At 31.8% G+C, this 21,246-nt stretch overlaps 1 pseudogene; it reads right to left on the reverse strand.

Annotated features, from left to right (window-relative positions):
• Positions 1–1,076: 1,076 nt before the first annotated feature.
• The window catches only part of LOC132160193 (DNA annealing helicase and endonuclease ZRANB3-like), a 51,460-nt pseudogene continuing 31,290 nt past the window's right edge, over positions 1,077–21,246 (reverse strand).

A 21,246-nucleotide genomic window follows, 5' to 3' on the forward strand; every position in this document is an offset into this window, starting at 1 on the left:
AAATGTTTAAATGATGAAAAAGTATGTGATACCCACACATATTAATTTCTTTACAAAACTAAATAATTTATTTCTTTCTTTTTTAGGGTTTTCTATTTGAGGCATTGTTGTTTTTTAAACAAAACATTTTATATGAATAATTTAAAAACATTTTTATATTATATAGCATAATATATGATATAAAATAATTGTAATATATTAGAAAATAATGTCAAATCATTTTAGTTTCACTAAATGTATATGTACTTTGGAACGTACATATATCACAATATATAGTTAAACATTTGAAATAAAGCTGCAAACTGGAATATGTATTTAAATACAAATTCTGAGTAGGTATATATCGCTAATTCTACATATTAATGTAAATATCAATGCGTATAATCCTCAATATTTAAAATATATGAACTTTTAAAAAAATCTGTATGACTTGATGAATAAAACACATTTATATACTTGTGAAATTGTATTTTAGATTGCATGTGTATTTAACTTAAATTATATACATTTTAATATATAGTTGTAATTTCACTATATGTACCTATAGCTTGATATGTATTAATCAGAATAGTTTTAAAGGACAGCTTTGATGAAAGATTACAATTTTTACTATTTTATGTAAGTAAAGAGAGAGCCTTTATTTCACTCATTTAATTGCCTATTTTTTTTCTCCAGTTGAATTCAATCAAATTGCAAACACTATCAAGATAGTATAAAACAACCCCACGAATCGAATGTGCAAGCAACAAACATCCCTGTGTCTTGTACGTGTATTTAGCAGAGTAAGAATAACCTACCCTGCATCTCGTGCCAATCTGCCTCTCAGTGTCTCTCGTGTAGGAGAGATAAGCTTTATCACGCTCTATAGACACTGGTGAAAGTGAACATCCTGTCCTGCCTGACTGCTGCTCCACACAGCCTCCTATCTCTGCACTGACCCAAAAAAACCAGCAGATACTGGAAACATCTCACGCCAACACGTCCTGCGGCGCTCGCGTTAAACCTGCAACACATAGTTCACCATCCAGAGAGTTAGTTTTACTCGTTTTGTTCAAATGCAGAGCATGAAGACCGAATGTGAAACGGTTATTTAATTTATGGTCGAACAGATCAAAGTGATTTTTCTCTTGCTGAGAGCAGTGATTATAAACAGCTAGCCAATCGGCTAAATTACAATCCTCAGACACGGCAGATGTTGGTAAATAACGCCTCTGACATGGAAAAGGCAGGCGGGTCATTTCCAAGCCAACAGCTCTGGATCGGTGTTTGTTAATAGTTGCAGACGGAGCGGCTCATTTCTTGACGAAGAATCGCGTGATGTCAGAGGCCAGTCTGGAGGCGGCTTGGTCTCGTTTCATCTGACTTCTGTCTTTGGCTTGCTCTGCGGTCCACTGCAAAAACACACCCGCCACAGATTCACCACCAAATGCTACAAATGTGTTTGCGTATTCAAATTAAATGCTGGATATAAATGTAAAAATTAAATAATGGCAATTAAATTCTGACTTTATTTTAAACACTGTATATTAAACTAAATTAAATTAAAAATAAATAAATAAATAAATAAATAAAAATCACACATTTAATAATTAAAACACTAAAAACAACCATTTAATAATAATAATGTTGTAATCATTAATAACAATAAAATACAAAAACAATATACTTTATTGTTATTGTTATATTTACATAAATAAAACAAAATTGACAATGCTTTTAAAATGTTTCAAATAATTAAAATACAATATTTTAAACATTAATAAATATAAAACTATATAGTAGTGCTGTCAAATGATAAATCGCAATTAATCGCATCCAAAATAAGTTTTTGTTTACATAATATGTAAATGTGAAGACATACTGTATAGATTTAGAAAATATTTACATGCATTTACATGTATATATTTATATAATTTAATTTATGTATAAATATTTAATATAGAAACATAACATATTATTCTTAAATATATACATGCACGTGTGTGTATTTATATATACATGCATAATAAGTAAACAGCACACACTCATATATTACGTAAACAAAAACTGTTATTTTGGATGTGATAAATCGTTTGACAGCACTAATATATAGTAAATATTATTATTATTATTATTATTATTGTTGTTTAAAAAATAAATAATAAATATTTAATGCATTTTTTATATAACTTAAAATGTTTTTATTTTACAATAAATTACCTAAATATAAATGTAAAAATATTAAATTAATTCCAAATATGCATTTGTGTGTGTGTGTGTGTGTGTGGATGAAATACTGTAGCATCCGATGGCAGACGGTACAAAGGGTTTGAAGGTTCTGGAGGGAACACGGTCCTCCTCCTCTGTACACGGGGTTAATGTGGTCCACCTGCCAGAACTGTCCACTGAATCATTTCATTCAGCTGCAACATGCAAACACAGACAATGTCAGACAAATCAAACAGATCTTCAAGTATTTCACCCATGACCGACTCAATACAGATTATCTGAGTACAGATTATAAATATATATTATGTCTAAGTTTGCAATAACCGATATGCAGGACCCATTTTATTTAATGATCTGCTGCTTTTTAAAACAAAACCTTAAATTGTATGATAATAACTAAACAAAAACAACACTATTAGTTATTAACAATATTCAATAAAAAATATTGTTCATTTTTCATAAAAATACTGATATCAAAAATGTGTATTTGCATCAATTACAAATATTGTTGAAACAATTAATACAAATACTGTTATTACTAATTATTTATAAATAAAAAATGAACTTAAAATTGTTTTAATCATCAATAATAATAATAAATCATTATTAACAGCATTCTTCTCTAATTAAAATAATATTTAATATGCAGAACCCATTTTATCTGTTGATATGCTGCTTTTTACAACACTATTTGTTTATTAAAATATTGTTTTAAAATTTTTATGAACGGCAACATGTATATCTTATAATTATTGACAAATAATTTAACAAAAATGCTGTTATTAAAATTTCATAAAAATACTGATATACATTTTTTTATTTTTATCCACAATTTATCACATATATTGTTGAAACCATTAACAATCATAAAAATGCTGTTATTGTTAATAATTGTAAATAAAAAAAGAACTTAAAATTGTTGTAATCACTGATAATAAGTGAGTTTTTTTAATAATAATAGTTTATTTACAGCAACAATCATTCAATAAAATAGAATTCTGTCTTCTATTATTTACATACAAATACTTACATACTTTAGTAAAAACATTGCCATTATTAATAAAAAAAATTTGTAAAAGTGTTGTAATCATTAATAATAATAATTACTCAATGTTTTATACGGATCAACAGTTCTTTGTTCTTTTAACAAAAATACATATTAAAATTATAAGTATTATCCTAAAAAATAACAAAAATATAATTTGAATTAAGAACCACCACCAATCAGAACATAAATATTCATTTAAAAAATAACTTAATTACACACATAAATATAAAACCTATTAATATATATATATATATATATATATATATATATATATATATATATATATATATATATATATATATATAATTTATGTGGTTTGGGCTATATGATATAGGCTATCTGACTGTTAAAACTTTAATTGACTCTGTTGTTTCCTGTTGAACGCAATATTAAAGAATCAAAACACCTGATAATGGATGAATACAGTATGAGTCTATCTTTTAAAGAACACAGCACCTAGAGAGAGAGTCTTGAGAGCGTCTTAACAGTGTTGTTGCTGTTTGTAGATCCCTTTTATTCCTGTTGTTTTATTGAACCGCTACATGAAAGCGCTCAGAATAGCCCGCCGGGAAACTCTATATAATTCCCTTTATTCCAGCAGACCGCCGCGATGAAGGACTCCAGGTGTTGAGGATTAAAGCTGGAAAGGAAAGGAAATCACGAGTGGACGATCAACGCTGGGAACACGAGGCCCAAGCCCAAGCGCTGGCATTTCAATCCTCTCCTTCCCCCTCAACAGAGCCGGACGATAATTACCCAGACTCTCAAGGGTCGCGACACGGACGAGAGCGGGGTACCTCGGGCGTCGATAAGCCAGCACGTACGTGACAAAACACATGGAAGCGGTGAACGTGCACGGAGGTTTCTCTGTAACAATGCTTTGCGAGTACGTACGACCGCGGGCTTGTTTGTACGTCGAGGGCACTCGGAGCTTAAAGCGTGTTATCGATCAGGCCGCTGCCGCTCGGGGCTCTAACAGAAAAGCCGAAGAAAAATCAAACCTGCACCTCGTAGCAATGCACTGTGGGAAAAATCAATGTCAATCTGACAGACTAGGCGTTGTGTTAACGTTGGATGCTCTGGGGAGGAAAGGACGGCTGTGTGTGTGTGTGTGTGTGATGATAACTCTACAGAGAGAGGCAGAGAGCAGGGCCCGAGGCCGCTAAGCTCTTATTGCTTGTGCAAGCTAAACAGGCCATCTTTATTTATCTTTCTCTGTAAGCAATATTTTTTCAATAAAACGCAGCGTCTGCCGAGTTACTTGCGAATGTTTGGGGATAATTCAGGGCTAATGTGCTTTTGGAAGAGACTAATGCGCGCCTTTTCCCAAACTCTGGCCAACTTCCCAGAAGAAATTAGTCCTGGTGCTGCGTACACCTCGCGCAGTTTCTGAGCAGGAGCACAGTCGACTGCTTCTGTGGATGTGGAGGAAACTCAGAGAGGACTTTCTAAAGCAAAAATAAGAAAAAGATCTATGAAGAGTAGATGCTGCTGCTGCTAATGATGATATCTATTATCATTATTATTATTAATAATAATAAAAGTAATAATGAATAATTAAGTTATAAAGATTTCCTACAAATATTATATTTACTATAATTAATAAAAAATATTTGATATTTGAATGATAATATTATTTTGTGACATTATGTTGGTTTCAAAAAATATACTAATATTATTTATGGCATTTATTTCTATTTGTTGTCAACAATAAAAATAGCAATTTATAATAAAATAACATTATTAAGAACAATAATACAAATATGCCATTATTAATAATGATAATAATAATATTTTGAAGCATATTTGATTTTGAAGCATTACATTTTGAAGACATTTCCACTTAAATGCTTTTATAATTGTTATTAAAAATGATAACAATAATAATATTTTTTTAACAACAAAATATTTGATTAAAAGAGTGGTTGATTGCGATTTCACTTTTTTAACGTTAGTTAGTTTGTAATGTTGCTGTTTGAGCGTAAACAATATCTGCAAAGTTGCAATCGCTGATAGTTCAATGCAAACGGAGATAGCATCTTTTCAAATTCTGGCAGTTTAATGCCTACAAAAACGGCTGATAAGAGACTACAACGAGCTTCTTCCCGGGTCTGTTAGGTCACGAACCCAGATAAACCCCGCCCCCAGAAACACGCAACAAAGGGGTCGAGGCCATGTTGTGCTGCTTTAGAGAAGAGGAAGAGAAAACTAGTGGTGCACGTAAAAATCTGTTCATATATGAATCATGATTCTGTCTTTTAATGATTCTAATTGATTCACAAGTTTAAAACCAATGTTTAAAAGCAGCGGGTTTCAATCCTGTTCCTCGCGTCTCCCTGCTCTGCATCTCTCTCTCTCTCTCTCTCTCTCTCTCTCTCATTCATACACTTATTTTCACAAAACAATGAGAAGCGTTATACATGGTAGTGTGTACGGTGGCTGTGCTGTATTAAAGCTTTAATCATAATAAAATGTATATTAAAAGCTTACAGAAGCAATTGCGTATCTAAAAGTATAAGACAACAACAAACAAACATACGCCCATCATGTATTTCTGAGGGAGGGGCTTCAAAATAACAGGAAATTAATCAAGGCATTTGTAAGAAGGTACAGATCGGTGTGGAATAAAGGTAAATTATGTGAAAAATAATAAGTTTTTTTTAAAAACGAAGTATTTTGAGGCATCTTAGTTTTTTAAATTAGTAAAAATATTATTGTAGCATATTTATTATTATTACTGACTATTTCTTGTTGTTAACAACAACAGCAGCCTCTATTTTTAACACTGACAAATAACAACATGCCATAAATATTGTTAATAATAATGTTTTTTGTGGCATATTTATGCAAGCATGAAATTTTTTATAAGACATTTCATCTTATAAATACTAATTAAGTAATAGATCACAATGGCATTCTGCTATTTTTTTATTATACAATCCACAAAAGGGTTATAATAAAAAATGTAGAGTGCAGTGTCTTTCATTTTTTGTTATATTTATCCTAGTCTTGACATCTAATATCTGGGAGAGTGCTTTGACTGCTTTAAGGTACAAATACTGAAACTTTATGGCGTATTGCATTTCAGTAAAGAAAAAAAAGAAATTCAGAATATGCACACTGAAGAGTTTGAGCAACTTTAGCATGTGATGGATGGATGGAAAAAAAAAATATGCAGATGAGGCTCCTAGAAATGAGCCCAACCTGTTTGAGAGGGAGCTGTGTTAGCCAGGTGTTGTCCAGGATCTCCTTGCGGTGTGTGCGGGGCGTCCCGGACCTGCACATACAGCTGGTGGGCGTCGAGTCCACAGTGCTGACACACACCCTGCTCCGTCTCCAGCACACGAGCGAGCATGTAGCCCTGATTGGAGTGCAGCTGGAAGTCCTCCATACAGGCAGGGCTGCAGAAGCCTCCTGCCCAGCCGCGGTGCTCCCCGCTGGGCTTCTGGCAGGACAGACACAGGGGGGTCCCGGCCGAGTCCACGGCCTGCAGGTAACCGGCTGTAGTGTTTGTCTGAACACACACCGAGCTCTCTGCTTCTTTGCATAAATATATATAAATATATATAGACTTATAAACATATACACACACACTGTGAATATGAATGTTGTGTCTAATTGTCTAATCTCTTTATGAGAAACTTGAGATCGGTTTACCGATAGATCTGCACTTTTAGAATTTAGTTCGCAAAAAAAAGCCACAAATAAAAATTATGCATTATTTAAGAATAATACAATTTCATTTTCAAATCAACAGTTTTCAGAAACAATGTAATTTGTGACTATATTCCAAAAAAACTTAAATATGGAACATTATTATTATGACTACTACTAAAACTGCATATCATCATCTGCATATGTGTAAATTTTGTATAAGTTTTTTTAGAAGTTATATATAAAATATTTTAATACATACCAATATTGTGACTAATTATGTTGTAAAAAATGCATAAATATGGCACATAAAAACAATGTTAGCATAAATCTATATATTATTTTTTTATTACATAAATGTGGCAATACTAATAATAATAATACAAAATATTAAGTTTTTATTGGTAGTAGTAGTAATATATATAACGTATAATTTCAAAAAGCATGAATAAATCAATGCAAAAATGGAGAAAAAACCCCCTGCAAAAATGTGGAAATAAAAGATATTATTATATCAGTATACAAATGTATTGTTTGTTCCAAAAACATAAATAAAACAATACAAAAATGCATTAAAAAGGCATACAATTATTTATATTTGCAAAAAAAGAAAAAAACTAAAGGAATCCTGCAAAAATGTGGCAACAAAATTATATTAAAAAAAAAAAAAAAATATATATATATATATATATATACAGTATAGTGAGTGTGTGTGTGTATATGTGTGTATATATATATATATATATATATATATATATATATATATATATATATATATATATATATAATTACTATTATTATTATTATCCAAATGTACCCCCCAAAGAAAATTGTTTTTTTAAATAATAATAAAAAAATATTATTATTGATACATAAAAAACTGTTCTTAGTTACTTAACCTGAAAAAAAGAAAGAAAGAAAAAAGAAAATCGTATCACCCGTGTAACGTCTGCTAACATTACACTGTGGCTCCAACAAGGTAACAACAGTTTTCTTTGGCTAACAAGTTTAAATGATGAGTGTTAACACGTGTGTCTCTCTACGAGACTAGTCTTGATCACACTGACTAGTCTAAACTTCACCAGGAACGATTTTCTCTCTAGTCCTCAACGGTTCTCACTCTCTCTCTCCCTCTCTCTTCTCGGTTTGTTCCTCTTTTCTCTCCATCGCCTAAAAATATCCGGCCCCAGACAGCGCTCAGTACGTCGCAATTTCTTCCTCCCGCGGTTTCCATGGCAACGCCGCAGCACTCGTGTGTGTGTGGATTAAGCCCTTATCCTCTGCACTAAGCATTCTCGAACACACTCCACACACACACACACACACACACACACAAACTCATATCGCAGCTTTACAAGGTTAACTGTTCGCTGCTACACACATAATTACATGCCGAAAGGCACTTTCAAAGTAAGTAGTCACTCACTGTGCAATATATATTTATATATATATATATATTTGCAGGAGTGATGCAAATTCATAAATATGTATCTGTCAGCGACAGTCTCCACCCTGACCGCGGGAGCAAAGCCAAGTGACAAACATATATGTATTCATTTCCATTTGTGGATTAGCTACACCTGCGGCAGCATCCGTGAAGGTTTGAGATCTCATCGCACGACAGCCAGGTCTGATGACTTCCTCACACAGTCACAGAGTACGAGAGTCAACAGCTGTCACATCGGATCAAACGGCCTCGGTGTGGCTGACGGGGCCCGTGCGCTCACGCCAGTCTGTTGATGACTTCATCAGCCGTTTGCTGAGTTGTTTCAAAAAGCACAAGTAAAGTGACAAAACAAGCTGTCTTTTGTATCTATTTATTATTGTTGTGCTTTACCTAGATTTTTGCAACATGACAAACATTAATGTTATTAAAACTAGATTTGTATAACAATAATTTTAATAACAGTTATTGTTATTAAGGGTAATGGGTGGTCAGACCTGTTGCTGGGGTCAGTAGGTTTGGATGAGGATTGTCTTTTCGGATCGATGTTGTCCTTTTTGATGATGCAGAGAGCTCCGCCCTCTTTCTGGGCCACAGTGATGGAGGTCTGAGCTACATCCTCTCTGGAGAGATACCTGACAGAGACGGAGAGAGAGAGAGAGACTGTGAGGAACACCGAGTGCCAGAAAGGGAACGTCATGGTGGCATGAAGAGGGCAGTACAGTACCTGCTACCAGAAAACACACTCGGGGTGAAACTTTTGCAGAAATAAACTAAAAGAAATTGCAGAAATAGACAAGACAAAAAAAATTAAATAATATTAATAATAATAAAAAAAATCCTTGACATGAATGACACTTGATAAGTTGTTGAAAAATTGAAAATTATAATTTTATATATATATTTTTTATTATTTTTTAAAATACAAACATGTAAGAATATATGTTATAAAAAATATAAAAATACAAGAAATATAAAAAATGTAAAAAATAAAATAAAATGGATACAATGTAAATAATATGTGACCCTGGACCACAAAACCAGTCAAAAGGGTATATTTCTCAAAATTTAGATATAAAATACTGAATAAATCCGCTTTATTTGGCCGAGATACAACTGAAAATCTGGAATCTGAGAGAAATACTGAGAAAATCACCTTTACAGTTGTGCAAATGAAGTTCTTAGCAATGCATATTACTAATCAAAAATTAGGTTTTGATATATTTATGATACGAAATTCACAAAATTTCTTCATTGGAACATGATCTTTACTTAATATCCTAATGATTTTTGGCAATGAAAGAAAAATCTATCAATTTTAACCCACACAATGGTTTTTTTTTTTTTTTTTTTGCTAAAATATACCCCAGCGACTTAAGACTGGTTTTGTGCTCCAGGGTCACAAATAACATTTAATACATAAATATACACTACTTTTCAATAGTTTACGTCAATGAAATGTATTTCGAAAGAAATTCATATTTTTCTTCAGCAAGGGTGCATTAAATTAGGGACAATTTTTACATTAGATTTATTTTTATTTTTTTAAATAAATGCTGTTCTTTTAAACGTTCTAATTATCAAAGAACACATAATTTTTGTTTAATGGTTTCTACAAAAATATTATTATCAGCATATTCTGGAGGTTTGCATGACACTGAAAACTGAAGTAATGAAGCTGAAAATTCAGCTCTGCATCACAGGAATACATTACATTTTAAAACATTCAAATATAAAACTGCTATTTTAAATTGCATTAATATTTCACAGTGTTTTTTTTTTTTTTTTGATCAAATAAGTGCAACCTTAGTAAACATAAAACTTCTTTCAAAACAAAAACAAAAACAAATGTACACCAACCCCAAACATTTGAACAGTAGCGTATACATTTCAGAAATAGATTATAAATACAAAAATGTGAAAATAAACTATAAACTTAAATACAATGTAACATAAAATGTATATGTAATTAAAAGTTAAACTACATAAAATGTGTAATTAAAATAAAATAAAGGTCCCATGACTTTTAATTTTAACATTTTCAGTGTGGGTGGGAAGACAAACAAACAAACAAAACCACACTTAATTTGATTGACACCCACATCTGAGCCAATGAGATTCAGATCCGCCCACACGTCCCAGTGCTCTCCAGCTTTAATGGTGTGTGTGTGTGTTTCTTGCCTGGAGGGGCTGCTGTGCCAGCGCTGGGATTGAGTGAGCTCCTCTAGCAGCAGGACGGGGCTGTGAAACACTCTTCCTCAGCATCCTCTGCCTCATCGCAGTCAGAGAGATGCACTCGCGCAAGAATCGCACCTGACAGACACACACACACACACACAGATGCGTTTCAAGAAATCTGATGAAACAGTACTTGAATATCCCATCACACACACACACACCTGTCTCCTGTTCTCACTGTGATTGAATTCTGGTGGCAGTTCCTCCCAGTTCTGCAGACTGATATCTGAGGGAATGAAGTTACAGTGGAGCGGGAGGCCGTCCTGAAGAGAAACACACACCAAACCATATATATATATATATATACACTGAATATTTACAATATATTTAATATTTTATTGACAATATCAAATTAACCAGCATTATATTTGAAGTATTTATATTTGACGTTTCCTCAAGACTGTACGGTTGGACTGGTTTCAGGCTCAGCACTTGCGTCGATTCATTTCTGTGAATCCGTTCCTTTAAACTGGCAGGTTCATCCAATTTGTTCAAAGTGATTGAATGAAATGCTTCTGTCATCGCTCAGAAGTGTTCATAGAAATAGCTGGGGTGTAATCTGACCACTATAATAAATATATATATAATACATATATAGATAATGAAAATCCATAAAAAATATATTATATATAAACTTTCTTATATTTTTAAATAATTCAAATATATAAAATATTTAATAGAATTACAACAAATTAATGTGAAATACAAAATATCTACATTTATTATAAACATTTATTATAAACACAGAGGACGAGAGTGGAATACATTTTTAATTTTGCGAATATATATATATATATATGTATATATATATATATATATATATATATATATATATATATATAAATGTATATATTTTGTGCTTATCTTACATTAATTTGTTTTTATTTCAAATTTTTATGTGTGTAGATATATATATATATATATATATATATATATATATATATATATATATATATGTATGTGTGTGTGTGTGTGTGTGTGTGTGTGTGTGTGTGTAAAATTAAATTAAATTAAAATTAAGAACCATCTAACAAATAATGTCATGATTCGCATTCATAGTTAATGAGCATCCAAAAAAACTATATTTATTAAATATAAACTGTCGTATGTTTTTTAATTATCTAAAAATAAATACAAAATGTATAAAATTATTAAACAATACAATTATCATTATATTATCATTATGTATAATTTTCATTATACAAATTATTATTATATCATTATATAATATAGATCGATTTAGCGATATATAGTGAATACTGCCTGAAAAACTATTCGAACACTATAAAATAACTCGAATGCCTGTGCCAAACACAATATTTACATAACAATGATTAGTAATAATAAAAACGTATAAATCGGTGCAGTCAGAGAATCTAAAAAGGTAACAATACAGTTGTCACTTTAAGTGAGAAATATGAATATGAAGAGCGACCCAAAGGTCGTCCCTCAAGGTCATGATGACAGCGAGCCGTGTTCACGCGAGCGGAGAGGCGTTCGTTAAACGAGAGCGGCCCTTCCAGTCCACCAGCTGGACCGCCGTCCCACAACGTCTGTCCACAGGGAGACAAAAGATTACATTTCCAGCCCACGGCACGCATCTTTTCCAGCTCTACCTCTCTCTTCCTGCTCAACTCCACCATTCATCACTGCTCGGCTGAGAAGGCCTGAGGAAAAGCTCTTATTAAAAACCAACCCCGATAATATTTCTCAATCAAAGTCAATTAGAGGCCCCCTGCTTATATCTGCTTCCATTTAATACAGTTGCAGAGAACTGTAGAAAAAAAACTGACAAAATGTACTGTATTGTACTGTATTTTCCAGAATAAGTCTTATAAATAAATGTTTATAATGCTTGTAAAGGTTTTATTTTATTTGCGGGTATTTTACATTATTTCTGAATGTAACAATAAAACGATTTATACAGCAATGCGATTTATCAGATTTGATTTCTTTTTTTTTCTCTCTTAACAATGCAGTTTTACACCAGCATGAAATATTTTCCAGAAATATCATATGATCCAGCAGGAGTGTTATGAATTTATGTAGAATTATAATACTTCTATAATGTAATGTAGGCTAATCTAATTTCACAATGTAATTTCCAGCTATTACTGCAATTTTTAAAGTGAATTAAAAAATAAATAAGTTATATATATATTTAAATACAAAATATTATTGCTAAATTATTCTGAAAATATACATTGAATTTAAAAAATAATATAAAATATTAAATACTAACTAAATTATACATATAAATAAAATATAAATGTAATTATTTAAACGTGTAATATTGTAAAAATATAATATATGTATTTAATATTTTATAAAAAATATTACATATTTTAAAATGATATTTATATTACATTTATATGTATAATTTACATATAGTTCTATATAATTATAATATGTATATTACTTCCAATACTACTTATAAAATTAAAAAATATTTTTTATAAAAAAAACAAATTTAAAAACAATAGACTATTTAATACACAATTCTATATCTATAAAAAAATGCATTTCATTTTATAAATTATATTAAAATATTATTTAAAATATTTTAATTAAACATCCAGGGGCAGTGAAATCATTGTCATGCCAAATATAAATATATTTGTAAAACTAAGGAAAAAATAAAATTTGTATTAAAATTGTGAAAATAAAATTAAAAACCACCTAACAAATAATGTACTGATTCACATTCACAGCTATTGAAAATAACTGATGAAAAAGCTAAGAAATTATAAAACATATATTTATTAAATACAAACCGTCTTTTTAATATTGTAAAAAAAGAAATTAGTATAAAAAAAAAACTAAATATAAAATAATTTTAATCTGGTGTGAACTCACCATGAGAGAGAGAGGGAGAGAGATTATTTTCTGCAGTGCTTTAAAGGGGATGATTTCAGATCAACTATTGGTTCAAACTCTGAATTCAACCCCAAGCAGGCATTTTTTTGACAGTAAAAGAACTAAATCGAACACTAGATTAGATTCACTGAAACACACGATTCATTAGAACTGATTCACAGAAACAAGGTGCCATTTTGATGGCAAGATACGCTATTAAAACTCACAATGCTCATGAAATGTCAAGAGTCAAATAAAATGCTTTATCGAAAAAATTCCTGAAGTTCGGCAGCAAAAATCATCGTAATAACATGAATTTAGAATATACTGCAGATGCTTGGGTTTCTAAAGCCGCGTTCACACACAGCACGATAACTATAAAGATTTTGTTCTAAAAATCATTCTCAGTGTTAAAGAATAGCAGAGTCCACACCACAGCTATAACGATGAAGGCACAGAGAAACAATATCGTTGGAATCATTTTCAGAAATCATTTTTTTCCAGCGGATGTACGATAAAAACATTGACAGCCAATCAGAATCAATCCTGCTGTAACGAGCTGGAGAGTTTAAAGCAGCAGATAAGCGTGTGCTTACAGATGATCTCGTCCGCTGGTGGGGACTCTAATATCTTTATAGATATCTTAATAGTTATCGTTCTTGGTGTGAACACTGTACACAGAACTTCAGACAGTCGTACACGGGAACAAAGTCATCCGACTCCCTCTGAATGCCTTTAGCTAACAGAGAGAGAGAGAGAGAGAGAGAGAGAGAGACATGATGGGAAACCCGGAGTGACTAATAGGAGGAGAAAAAAAGAGAGCAGGGCAATGAGAGGACGAGAGGAGCGGAGATCATTATGCTCCTGATAAAGGTCAGGTGACGCGAGTGCTAAAGAACACTGGGATGCAGCAGGTACGCCGTGACCTCAAACGATCCCGCCGTTCGGAGAAATCGGATTCGTCCGGATTTCATCCCACAGAGCTGTTCTACATTCATTTGGGTCAGGCTCGCTGCAAAGACGCCCCACAAGGCTTAGTTACCAGAACCCTACTGCGGTCTAAAATAGCCGAGCCGTCACCGGCTGGCCAATCACAACGTGTTATTAAAGAGCCATTATGCTTACTGTGTGCTGCTGGGAAGCTGGGATTCTGTGCGTGTTTCGTAGAGGTGGGCGTTAAGACAAACCCTGCAGTGTCTGAAAATTGCACTCTTTATAAGAAAGGTGAACGCTCGTCGATTGTCTGGCTTTGAAATGGCCTGTTATTATCCATATTTCATGCAGACGTGCTCTTAGCTGCGCTGACGCAACTGTGAAATTGTTCTTAGAAGGTAATTTTGATCATCGAGGGCTGATGTTGTCTCTTAAAGAACGCAACGAGAGATATTTCGCAAAAGGTGCAGGCCGCTCTTCGCTTCTTTTCGGATTCAATGACACCGAAATTTCACGTCTTGTTACTTGTAACTTTATAAAAAAAGAAAACTGGCAAAAGAGAAAATCATTCAGGTTTGAAGGACTGTCTTGGAGTTTCTGTAAAATTATATTACTTGAATAATCTCCAGCTTTTATTGCATTTTTATAATAATGTTTTTAAATAATTGAAAATATTAAATAACTGCTAAATTACACATACATATATATATATATATATATATATATATATACACACACAAATGTTTTTATTAAAAAAGCATTTTAAAAATAATTTAAAAGACTGTTGAATATACAAATACAACTATTAATATATTTAAAATATATTTTGAATAATATAAAATATGAAATCATAACGGTTTCTATAATTATAGATAAAATTAGACTGTATTTTTTTAAGTAATAATTTTTTTAATAATATAAAAGATTAATGAATATACAACTAAAATTATGAATATATTTTAAATATATTTTTATAAATAATAAAATGTATTACAAGAAAAAATCCTGAGAGTTTCTGTACAATTGGTGGTGAAATATCTCGTAAATGTCTCGTAAATAATTGCTTTCGTAGTATGGAAATAAATTCCTGAAAGTGGCGGCAGTGTGTTTGGAACAGACCTGGATCACCGCTGGAGAGTTTGTGAGCTGAACTCATTCTTTCGTTGCATTTCTTGAGATTCATCCATGTGTGTTTCTGCCACATCAGGACTGTCCTGTAAGTTTGGACGTGTGTGTGGAGTTTGAGGGGTGCTGGGGGTGGCTGGTTCGTTTTCTTGATCTGAATCGGAGATGCAGATGGTAGTGAGCGATGAGGAGGATGGGGGTGATCCGGTAGAGATGAAGATGTGCTGGGAGCTAACAGAGAGAGAGAGAGAGACATAGAGGATGAGTTGCATCTATAGAGTCAACCTTGTTCCTCTGTTTTAAACCATACGTCAGTTCTGTTTTAGCTTGATTGTCACATTTTACTGCACAAAACTAGTCAGATATAAACTGATATCTCACCCTAGAATTTAAATTATGGTTTAATGACTGTATGACTTGATTTCTTCCATGGAACATAAAAGAAGAGGGTGACAATTTGTAAATTGTATTCAAAAATGTAATAATATTAAATAAACTTCATCCAAAATAAATATAATACAAAAATATAAACATACACAAATACCCATATATACACAAATACATGCATACACATAGAAATAATCAAACAATAAAATAAAATAAAATTCAAGAAATAAATTCCTCCTAGTAAAAAACATTTCTTACATATCTTTTATCTCATCAAATACATCCTCATTCTCCAAGCATCTTCAAAAGCCTTACATCTGTCTTTAATAATACACGTTGAATTACTGCAATTTAATATTATTATTATTTTTATTATTATAATTAAAAATATATACTAAAATTTTGCTTTTTAATATTTTAATAAAATGATACTGTTATATAATAAAATAAAATTTATATATATATAAAAATACAATATAAAATTACTGTTATTTTCTTATTTTTAATTAAAAATCCAAACATCCAATGTATTGAGTTTAAGTTTTTTATTATAATTTAATTGTAATTAAATTAAATGGTGTTTATTTTTTAATATACTATTATATAATCGAATATCTAATTTATACACTATTTATTATACACAAATGTGTATTTATGGTTTTTTAATGAATTACTATTACATTTAATCATTTTTAATTTAAAATATATACTATTAATCAAACCTCCGATGTACTGAGTCTTAATTTTTTTTTTTATTATAATTTAACTGTAATTAAATAAAATTGTGTTTTTAATAGAAACACACTTTTTTATCAAATATCCAATTTATTATATATAAATACATTAATGGCACCATCTATCGTTTATTTTTTAATGAATAATTATTAATTAATGTTAATTATTTTTATTAAAAATATACTATTATACTATTAATCAAATATTCAATTTTATTATGTATAAATACAATACACAGCACTACGTTTTGAGTTTCATTGTTTTCAATAAATTATTACCGTTTAATTTTAAAATGTTTATTTTTAATTAAAATATATTTGATTAGATTTAACAGATTATTAGGTTATATATATATACTCAACTATTTCTAAAGTTTTCTTTGAATTAAACACAATATTAATCTTATCTAAAGCAGTCCGGTCACCTTTAGGAGCTCATTGTAGCTGCATAAAAAAAGAGCGACCAGGACATCATTTGCAATTTCTCTTTTTGCAAGCATCAAAAACAGCACAGGAGTGAGTAAATGATCCAATTTTCCTGTCATTTCTTGAACAGGTCTTTAATGTGGGCCTCTGGCCGGGCTCTCACAGCCACAGAGGGCCGTCACAGTTCTCTGCAGTCGTCTGAACACGCGTCGAGCTCACCGAGCGAGGAACAGATGCTGTCTGTTTTGCGTTTGACTGATTTCCTTCCCTCAGACCAGCAGTTTCACATCTCTCTGCCATATGGCGCCACGGGACACGGCGGGGGGAAAAAATACGTCTACATTTAAAGCCTCCCTTGTGCCCTTCCATCTCAGAAAAGCATCTTTACGATGTGGAGGTGCTGAAATGCATTATCTGTCTCATAGCTGTTGTCTCACCGTCTCCCCGAGGGAGCCGATCATCAAAAACGTGACAGGACGCTCTCTCTGTAATGACGAAGTTTATTTGGATCCGCGAGGCTGTGGAGGAGTTTGATAATTGCGATTGTCTTCCTTCGAGGGCCGCTAATGAATTTCCACACCTCTGATTCGCTCGTTCGTTTTCCCTTTTCGGATTCTAGCGCTCTTCTTTTTCACACCATCCCCTCCGAGCTTTGCATTACCCTTTCTTTCTTTCTTTCTTTCTTTTTCGCCCTCTCCTTCTCACTCTCGCTGAAAGGTCTCGTATGGATCTTCTAAAATGTCAGCTGAATTTGTGAGAAGCCGAATAAAAGCTCCACTGCTGTGCTGTCTCTTAACGAGCCGGCTTGCCGAAAGAAAGCCAGAGACTAGCAGAAAACAACTCCCGCTGCGTATCTGAACCCTCATCACTGTCTGGAGTAGCTATGCGGTGCCACCTTTGTGGCCGCTGATGTGTAACGGTCCAGGATGGATGGCTTAAAAACTTGCCGCTTTCATTCGGATGAACTGAAAACTGAAAGGTTCAAACAGGGAATAATATGTAGATCATGCACTGGTTTCAAAACATGAAATTGGATGATATGAGTTTGTGTAAATGGGCACCTTCGTGACCGCAGATCTGTTAAAAGCAAGGCCAAACGGGTAAAATTGCCATGTTCGGAGACGCTCGCTTTCACGGATTCATATTTTTCCGTTTTAAAAGGAAGAAAAAAAAAGGTTTACAGAAGGTCGAAATGAATACAATGATGCATGATGGGATTTTTCAGGACAATTTTTTTTTCTGCAAATTTACAACACTTGTGATCAACAGGGCCAAACAAACGGTCTTGAAATAATAATAATTATATATATATATATAAATAATTTTAAATAAATTAAAATCCCAAATATTTAATAAGAAAATCTTAAAATATAATTAATTTATACTATAATATATACATTTACATTTATTCATTTAGCAGACACTTTTATCCAAAGTGACTTACAGATGAAGACAGTGGAAACAATCAAAAACAACAAAAAGAGCAATGATATATAAGTGCTATAACAAGTCTCAGTTAGGTTAACACAGTACATGTAGAAAGGTCTTTGTTTTAACATTATATAATAAAAAAACTGATAGAATACAAAAAGTATAGAGCAAGCTCGTGTTAGAGGCATTTTTTGCTTTTGTTAATTATATAGTAAATAAAAAGAAAACAGATAGAATACAAAAAGATTACAGAAACTAGTGTTAGTTTTCAAAACAAGCTGTAAATGAATAGAGTGCAAGTCTAAAAGGGATACTTTTTTAGAATAAAGAGTGCTACAGTTAGACGGTTAAATAAAGGTGGAAGAAATGTGTTTTTAAGCCGATTCTTGAAGATAGATAAGGACTCAGCTGCTTGGATTGAGTTGGGGAGGTCATTCCACCTCACCATGTGCCTCCTTGTGATGGTACAATCAAGTGACGTTCACTTGCAGAACACAAGCTTCTAGAGGGCACACAGGTCTGAAGTAATGAATTCAGGTAAATGGGTGCAGAGCCAGTGATGGTCTTGTAGGCAAACATCAATGCCTTTAATTTTATGCGAGCAGCTATTGGAAGCCAGTGCAAATTGATAAACAGAGGTGTGACCTGTATTCTTTTTGGCTCATTAAAAATTAATCTTGCTGCCGCGTTCTGAATTAATTGTAAAGGTTTGATAGAATTGGCTGGAAGACCTGCCAAGAGGGCATTGCAATAGTCCAGCCTGGACAGAACAAGAGCTTGAACAAGGAGTTGTACAGCATCATCCGAAAGAAAGGGCTGGATCTTCATGATGTTGAATAACGCAAATCTGCAGGATCAGAGAGTTTAAGCAATGTGGTCTGAGAAAATCAGATGATAATCTGAAGGAGTTATGGATGGTGAAATTGTGATGAAACGATGGGTTTGCTTGAACCAGAAGCAGTTCTGTCTTGGCAAGTTTGAGTTGAAGGTGATGGTCCTTCATCCAGGAAGAAATGTCTGTTAGACAAGCTGAGATGCGAATAGTTACCGTCGGATCATCAGGATGGAATGAGAGGTAGAGTTGAGTGTCAACAGCATAGCAGTGGTATGAAAAGCCATGTTTCTGAATGACAGAACCTAATGATGCCATGTAGACAGAGAAGAGAAGTGGTCCAAGAACTGAGCCCTGAGGCACCATATATGTATTTTGTTTCTGCAAAATTTTGATTGCACATCTAGAAAAGTACATGAAAAATGGCTTCATGCCAATCCAGCATAGTCTAAAAATCAACAACAATAATAATAATAGTAAACACTTATTTATACTTTTTTTTTGTCTCTACATTTACAAGTGCTAGAAAAATATTAATTTGACTTAAAGAAAAATAGTTTTTAAATAAAATAATTTTAAGTAAAACAAACAAACAAATAAACAAACAAACAAAAAGATTAAATAAATACAAGTAGATAACACATTCTTGCTAATTTATGATTGCATAAATATTGCAAACAGCTAAATACTACTCTCTAAAAAACTAAATAAAGTATATACAATTTCTAATATATATATATATATATATTAAAATCATTAACAAAACATTAACAAAAAATGTTAAAAGTTTAAACTAATCATGATGTTGATGATATATCAACATAATGATTATCATCATCATAATAACAGCATCTATGACCATGGATTTATAAATATCTTGGACAAATAGGTAAATGCTTTGTGTTGAAAAAAGTTCCTCTTTTCTGTATTTTTTATTTTTTTTTGAAAGGCTGTTGTTGTAAACAAGAATGTATTGTTAAGTGACTTGCCTTGTTAAATAAAGGTTAAATTGAAGAAAGAAAAAACTCTAATGCATGATGGGAGTTTCCGGAGGACTAAAGTGAGGTTTTGAAAGCATAAACACCTTGCGTTGTGTAAATATGCTCTATTTGCCCATGACAGCGTTTCAATAAAAAATTCTTGGTGTCTGATTTTGCGAGTCTGGAAGCTGCTTGGTTTCTCTCCAAAGTGAAGTGTTGACACATCGTTGCTGTGGTTTTCACTCATGCTTTGATGGGTGAGTGTTGAGTTGATGGAGACACAGCGTTTGTTTTATGCTTATGCTTAAATTAATCAGATATTTACTCCAAGTTTTTGATCTACAGTCATGTGATCGTTTTCTGTGTCTGCAAGCAACTGCTGTATTTTAACAGCGATGTTGTACTGTATGTGAGAGCCATCTGCATTTCTAAGCCATTTAGTCACTCATGTGTAATACATATAATACAGAAATAAATAATAATAAATTACATGTATTTTCATTATCTATCTATCTATCTATCTATCTATCTATCTATCTATCTATCTATCTATCATTATTATAAAACACTATATAGACATTAAAATAATAATATTATATTTTTGGTAATAATATCTAGTTAGAGAAATATCTAGAAGAGAAAAAAAGTATTTTAATATAATATAAAGGTATACAAATCATATACAGTATATTGTTTTGTGTGTGTGTGTGTATATGTACAGTATAAATATATATATATATATATATATATATATATATATACATAAACAATTATATTATTTATATTAATATATTAATAATATATAATATTATATAGATGTATAGTATTTAAATAATATTTTGTATATACTATATTTTCTTTAATAATATCCAATTATAGATCCAATCATATTATTGCACATGCCTAACATAAATGAAATTAAAATAAACAAATGATATAAATTAATATAT

Source organism: Carassius carassius, chromosome 16 (genome assembly GCF_963082965.1).
Source record: "Carassius carassius chromosome 16, fCarCar2.1, whole genome shotgun sequence".
NCBI classification, from domain to species: domain Eukaryota; kingdom Metazoa; phylum Chordata; class Actinopteri; order Cypriniformes; family Cyprinidae; genus Carassius; species Carassius carassius.